Here is a 7,417-nt window from a genome sequence, read left to right on the forward strand (position 1 = left end):
AGCTATTTTCCCATGAGCTATATATTTCAAAGACAAGGAATGAAATTTTAAAGGTAGCACACAAGCAATTTACTTTGGAATGGCAGAGAAATACCACATAGTAGGTAGTTATGGTGGACACAAATGGCATGAGTATTGGCTCACGGTTTTTGGATGCACGAGAAGCATTTCCTCTCAGTACAAGGCTTTGTCTAGCAAGGTTGTTTGAAGCAAACACAAGTATGAACCGGTACAGCAAAACTTACATAAGAACATATTGCAAGCATTATAAGACTCTACACTGTCTCCTTATTGTTCAAACACTTTTACCAGAAAATATCTAGACCATAGAGAGATCAATCATGCAATCCAAATTTCAACAAGCTCTACAGTAGTTCTCCACTAATAGGTTTAAACTACATGATGCAAAAGTTTAAACATGATCTATGAGAGCTCAAAACAATTGCCAAGTATCAAATTATTCAAGACCATATACCATTTACCACATGAAGCATTTTCTGTTTCCAACCAAATAGCAATCGACGAAGCGGTTTTCAACTCCGCCATGAACATTAAAAGTAGAACTAAGAACACCAGTGTTCATATGAAAAAGCGGAGCGTGTCTTTCTCCAATACAAGGAATGTTAGGATCCGATTTTATTCAAACATAAACAAAAATAAAAACAAACAGACGCTCCAAGTAAAACACATAAGATGTGACGAAATAAAAATATAGTTTCACTAGAGGTGACCTGATAAGTTGTCGATGAAGAAGGGGATGCCTTGGGCATCCCCAAGCTTAGATGCTTGAGTCTTTTTGAAATATGCAGGATGAACCACGGGGGCATCCCCAAGCTTAGACTTTTCACTCTTCTTGATCATAGTATATCATCCTCCTCTCTTGACCCTTAAAAACTTCCTCCACACCAAACTCAAAGCAAACTCATTAGAGGGTTAGTGCATAATCAAAAATTCACATGTTCAGAGGGGACACAATCATTCTTAACACTTCTGGACATTACCCAAAGCTACTGAAAGTTAATGGAACAAAGAAATCCACTCAACACAGTAAAAGAGGCAATGTGAAATAAAAGGCAGAATCTGTCAAAACAGAACAGTCCGTAAAGACGAATTTTTTAGAGGCACTTAACAGGCTCAGATGAAAAAGATCAAAACTAATGAAAGTTGCGTACATATATAAGGATCACACATGAAATTTTGCAGCATTTTACGAGTTTCCTACAGAGAGATCTACTCAAATTCGTGACAGGTAAAAATCTGTTTCTGCGCAGGAATCCAAATCTAGTATCAACTTTACTATCAGAGACTTTACTTGGCACAAAAATATGATAAGGAGAGGTTGCTACAGTAGTAACAACTTCCAAGACTCAACAAAACAGTAGTAAAAACATACATGGGTTATCTCCCAAGAAGTGCTTTTCTTTAACGCCTTTCAGCTAGGCACAAAAAGTGCAAATCAAGTATTATCAAGAGAAGAAGCATCAACATCATAATTTGTTCTAATGATAGAATCAAAAGGAAACTTCATTCTCTTTCTAGGGAAGTGTTCCATACCTTTCTTGAGAGGTAATTGATACTTAATATTTCCTTCCTTCATATCAATAATAGCACCAACAGTTCGAAGAAAGGGTCTTCCCAAAATAATAGGACAAGATGCAATGCATTCGATATCCAAGACAACAAAATCAACGGGGACAAGGTTATTGTTAACCGTAATATGAACATTATCAATCCTCCCCAAAGGTTTCTTTATAGAATTATCAGCAAGATTAACATCTAAATAACAATTTTTCAATGGTGGCAAGTCAAGCATATCATAGAGTTTCTTCGGCATAACAGAAATACTTGCACCAAGATCACATAAAGCATTACAATCAAAATCATTGACCTTCATTTTAATGATGGGCTCCCAACCATCTTCCAACTTCCTAGGAATAGAAGCTTCAAGTTTTAATTTCTCTTCTCTAGCTTTAATGAGAGCATTTGTAATATGTTTTGTAAAGGCCAAATTTATAGCACTAGCATTAGGACTTCTAGCAAGTTTTTGCAAGAACTTAATAACCTCAGAGATATGACAATTATCGAAATCTAAACCATTATGATCTACATCATTCTGAAAAATTTCAGCACTTTTATCACAAACAGTTTCAGCAGTTTCAGGCAATTTTGCACGCTTTGTACTAGGAGTAGAAACATTGCCAACACCAATTATTTTACCATTGATAGTAGGAGGTTTAGCAACATGTGAAGCATCAACATTACTAGTGGTGGTAATAGTCCAAACTTTAGCTACATTATTCTCTTTAGCAAGTTTTTCTTCTTTTTCTTCTCTTTCCCACCTAGCATGCAATTCAGCCATCAATCTAATATTATCATTAATTCGAACTTGTATAGCGTTTGCTGTAGCAAATGACTTAATATCTTTATCTTCATTAGGCATAACTTTCAATTTTAAAAGATCAACATCAGCAGCAAGACTATCAACCTTAGAAGCAAGAACATCAATTTTACCAAGCTTTTCTTCAACAAATTTGTTAAAAGCAGTTTGTGTACTAATAAATTATTTAAGCATGGCTTCAAGACAAGAGGCTGCACTCCTACTATTGTTGTAAGAATTACCATAACCATTACCATTATTAGAAGGATATGGCCTATAGTTGTTACCAAAATTATTCCTATAAGCATTGTTGTTGAAATTACTATTTTTAATGAAGTTCACATCAACATGCTCTTCTCAAAGATATAATTTTAGCAGGAGGATAATATCTACCAATGAAAGCATCTTTATATTTAGTCCATGAATCAATACTATTCTTAGGCAAAGATAGCAACCAATCTTTAGCTCTTCCTCTTAAGGAGAAAGGAAACTATTTAAGTTTTATAATATCCCCATCTACATCCTTATACTTTTGCATTTCACAAAGTTCAACAAAATTATTAAGATGGGCAGCAACATCATCAATACTAACACCAGAAAATTGCTCTCTCATAACAAGATTTAGTAAAGCAGGTTTAATTTCATAAAATTCTGCTGTAGTAGCAGGTGGAGCAATAGAAGTGCATATAAAATCATTATTATTGGTGCTAGTGAAGTCACACAACTTAGTGTTTTCAGGAGTATTCATTTTAACAGTAATAAAAACAAGTAAAGCAAACTAAATAAAGTAAAGTAAAACAAGTAACTAATTTTTTTTGTGTTTTTGATATAAAGAAAGCAAACAAGGCAGAAAATAAAGTAAAGTAAAGCAAGACAATAAACAAAGTAAAGAGATTGGATGTGAGAGACTCCCCTTGCAGCGTGTCTTGATCTCCCCGGCAACGGCGCCAGAAAAATTGCTTGATGGCGCGTGAAGCACACGTTTGTTGGGAACCACAAGAGGAAGGTGTGATGCGTACAGTAGCAAGTTTTCCCTCAGTAAGAAACCAAGGTCATCGAACCAGTAGGAGATGAAGGCCACGTGAAGGTTGTTGGTGAAGGAGTGTACTGCGGCGCAACACCAGGGATTCCGGCGCCAACGTGGAACCTGCACAACACAATCACAATACTTTGCCCCAACTTAACAGTGAGGTTGTCAATCTCACCGGCTTGCTGAAAACAAAGGATTAAACGTATGGTGTGGAGAATGATGTTTGCTTGTAGAAAACAACAGAGAACAGAGATTGCAGTAGATTGTATTTCAGATGTAAAAGAATGGACCGGGGTCCACAGTTCACTAGTGGTGTCTCTCCAATAAGATAACTAGCATGTTGGGTGAACAAATTACAGTTGGGCAATTGACAAATAGAGATGCACATACATATATCATGATGACTACTATGAGATTTAATTAGGGCATTACGACAAAGAACATAGACCGCTATCCAGCATGCATCTATGCCTAAAAACTCCACCTTCGGGTTAGCATCCGCACCCCTTCCAGTATTAAGTTGCAAACAACAGACAATTGCATTAAGTACTGCGCGTAATGTAATCAACACAAATATCCTTAGACAAAGCATTGATGTTTTATCCCTAGTGGCAACAGCACATCCACAACCTTAGAACTTTCATCACTGTCCTGCATTCAATGGAGGCATGAACCCACTATCGAGCATAAATACTCCCTCTTGGAGTTACAAGTATCAACTTGGCCAGAGCCTCTACTAGGAACGGAGAGCATGCAAGAACATAAACAACACATATATGATAGATTGATAATCAACTTGACATAGTATTCAATATTCATCGGATCCCAACAAACGCAACATGTAGCATTACAAATAGATGATCTTGATCATGATAGGCAGCTCACAAGATCTAAACATGATAGCACAAGAGGAGAAGACAACCATCTAGCTACTGCTATGGACCCATAGTCCAAGGATGAACTACTCACGCATCAGTCCGGAGGCGGGCATGGTGATGTAGAGCCCTCCGGTGATGATTCCCCTCTCCGGCAGGGTGCCGGAGTCGATCTCCTGAATCCCCCGAGATGGGATTGACGGCGGCGGCGTGTCTGGAACTTTTCTCGTATCGTGGCTCTCGGTAATAGGGTTTTCACGACAGAGAGATTATATAAGCGAAGGGGCAGAGTCGGGAGGCGCCCGAGGGGCCCACCCCATAGGGCGGCGCGCCCAAGGGTGGGGCCGCGCCCCCCCTAGGGTGTGGCCGCCTCGTCGCCCCTCTTCGTCTCCTCTTCGGACTTCTGGAAGGCTCCGTGCAAAATAAGACCGTGGGCTTTTGTTTCGTCCAATTTCGAGAATATTTCCTATGTAGGATTTCTGAAACCAAAAACAGCAGAAAACAGGAACTGGCGCTTCGACATCTTGTTAATAGGTTAGTGCCGGAAAATGCATCAAAATGATATAAAGTGTATATAAAACATGTGAGTATTATCATATAACTAGCATGGAATATAAGAAATTATAGATACGTTTGAGACGTATCAAGCCTCTACAAAAATACGGATCCTCCACTAAAGAATAGATAGAAAATGGAACTTCCACGGTGCAATGTATGGAACCTAAACTATTCGTCGGGCATTTTAACATTTTCGACCAAGTTACATATATACTCCCATATTTAATTTTCAAATGCTCATGCACAAACATGCACACATTCTCTACATGTATGACCTTTTCGCATTCATTTGAATCTATATCAAACATTATAAACAAATTCAGTGTTCATTTGGGATCTTGGGTACCCGCCAAGTTTTGAAAGCTAGTGGTTGACGGTTCCGTGTCCGTGACTCCATGTGTTAGATTATGAGACTAGCAGACTAGCCCTTAGCGGCATATTTTTTTAATAGAAGAAATAAGAAACTCGGTTGATATTCGCCCATGAGGGGTCAAACCCCGTTGCCCTAGAGTAAACAGCATCTCTACCACTAAGCTAACGCCCAGCTCTCAATATTGTGTATGATTTAGGATTTATGGTTTAGGGTTTAGAGTTAGGGAGACCCGGAGACCATACAATGTCATAAGTTTTCTTATATAGTCCGATTTTTTTTAGATAAAGGGAACATATTAATATCAAAAGATATCAATTACACCCAGCCTTTGCAACAACGCCCCTCCCTAGTGGCAGTACGGATGCACACATCCAAAAAAGAGTAAAGAAAACTAAGAAATAAAAGTCCCGCTACAGCATTCCAGACCTAGCAACAGCAATACAACCACCACCGTGACAACACCTGAAATGCAGACTCGCCAAAAGCAACGCCTCCAAGAAGGGAACGGTGCACCAACGCCGTCGTCGCCCGACCAAAGGTCATAGGTTTTCACCCTGAAGATAGTCCGCACTCTCAAAACAATGCCTCCAACAAGGTCATTGCCAGGCACAACCAGTTAAGGCCAGACCTTGGGTTTTCACCCTGAGAGGTAAGATTCTGAACTTCACATGTGCTTCCGCCCCCACATGCATACCACTGCTACGGAGCCCGGAACGCCAAGAAATCCCTCAGCATCACGCAGACTCGAACCTCCTTTAGCCAGTCCACCAATCCGACCTTCATGATATTCCTTCTTCTGACTTCACCATGGACCAAAAAGTCACCTGATATCAACACAGAATAGAGCTTAGCGCCACTTCCTCCGGAACGAAACGGTCGGAATAAAAACATGGGTGCGCGCGACCGAATACCACCCGATCCAACAAACTCCAGGCAAAAGATGCACTGTTCCATTCGCCGGCGGAGTTTTCCGGAACTCATCTCTCCAGCCAGATCAAGGCAAACTGACCTCTGGTAGGTCTTCATCTTCGCTTGCGAGAAACCCGAGGACCGACACCAAAGACAAAGCAAGACCAGCAGCCCCCACGCCGCCAGTCTCTCCTACCGGATCACCAGGGAAGAGGAGGGCGACGCGGATCATGCGTACCACCGCCAAACCGTCACCGGGGGCGGAGGCCGCCACCACTCCACCAAATCCTCCATGGCTTCCGACGTAGAGCATCAGGCCCCGGCCAAGTAGCTGTGCCACCCGGCTTCCTCCATCGACGCTTCATCACCTCCCATGGAACACCGCCGCGGAAGCCCTCTCCCCCTCGTTGTTCGACAGAAGGGGCGTCGCCACCGCCGCCGGGGCCGGGGCTGAGCCGGGGCTGTGGCCGAGGCCGGCAGCAGCGGCGGCTGAGGGGAGGCGGTCCGGGGGCGGCTGCTCGGGACGGGGCGGACGGATGCTCCGCCGCCGCCCGGGAGGGTGGCGGGAGAGGAGGAGGGCGGCGGCTAGGTTAGGAGCCCCCGCGTCCTAGCTAGTTTTATATATAGCCCGATTAATTCGGTATCGAACTCATGATGCTTGACATCTAATGATATGGAGACCTGAAGGCATGGATTTTTTTTCCTTTAAAGAAACAACATTGCTAGTTCTCGGTGGTTCACTGAGAATGAACTTAGATCTGCATCGATGTTTGTGCATCCTGTGATTCGTAAATGTGTTGTGACTGAGGAATTAAAAGTATCCTGACCATGCCTCATGATTCGCCTTTTTTGATAAAGGCCTCATGATTCGTGCTGGGTGAGAGTTGCAAGCGGTTGCGACTGATATAGAACTTAGCTAATTCTGTGTCGATTGAGAATTAGTCACTCTCCTAAAAGAAGAACTTCTGCGTGACAAAACATCCGAAATTCCTCAACAACAACAGCACACTGTCATCAACTTCAAACAGAACAAATATACCGACTAGGTAAAGTACTGCAATACAGTATACTATTACGAATCACCACATGGGATGGGAGACAGTGAACCGGTTGGAACAAATCGGCGTGCAGATCCATGGATGGATGAGCCACCTACCAAGCACGAGGAGCAGAGGTCGATGGATGGATCGACAAGGCAGCAGGCAGGAAGGCACACATCCTCCTACCAAATTCTTCCAAAATCACACTGCCACACACCAGATGCGAACCCTTTTCTCCAGTTGTCAAGTTAATTA

Source organism: Lolium perenne, chromosome 2, assembly GCF_019359855.2.
Source record: "Lolium perenne isolate Kyuss_39 chromosome 2, Kyuss_2.0, whole genome shotgun sequence".
Classification (NCBI taxonomy): domain Eukaryota; kingdom Viridiplantae; phylum Streptophyta; class Magnoliopsida; order Poales; family Poaceae; genus Lolium; species Lolium perenne.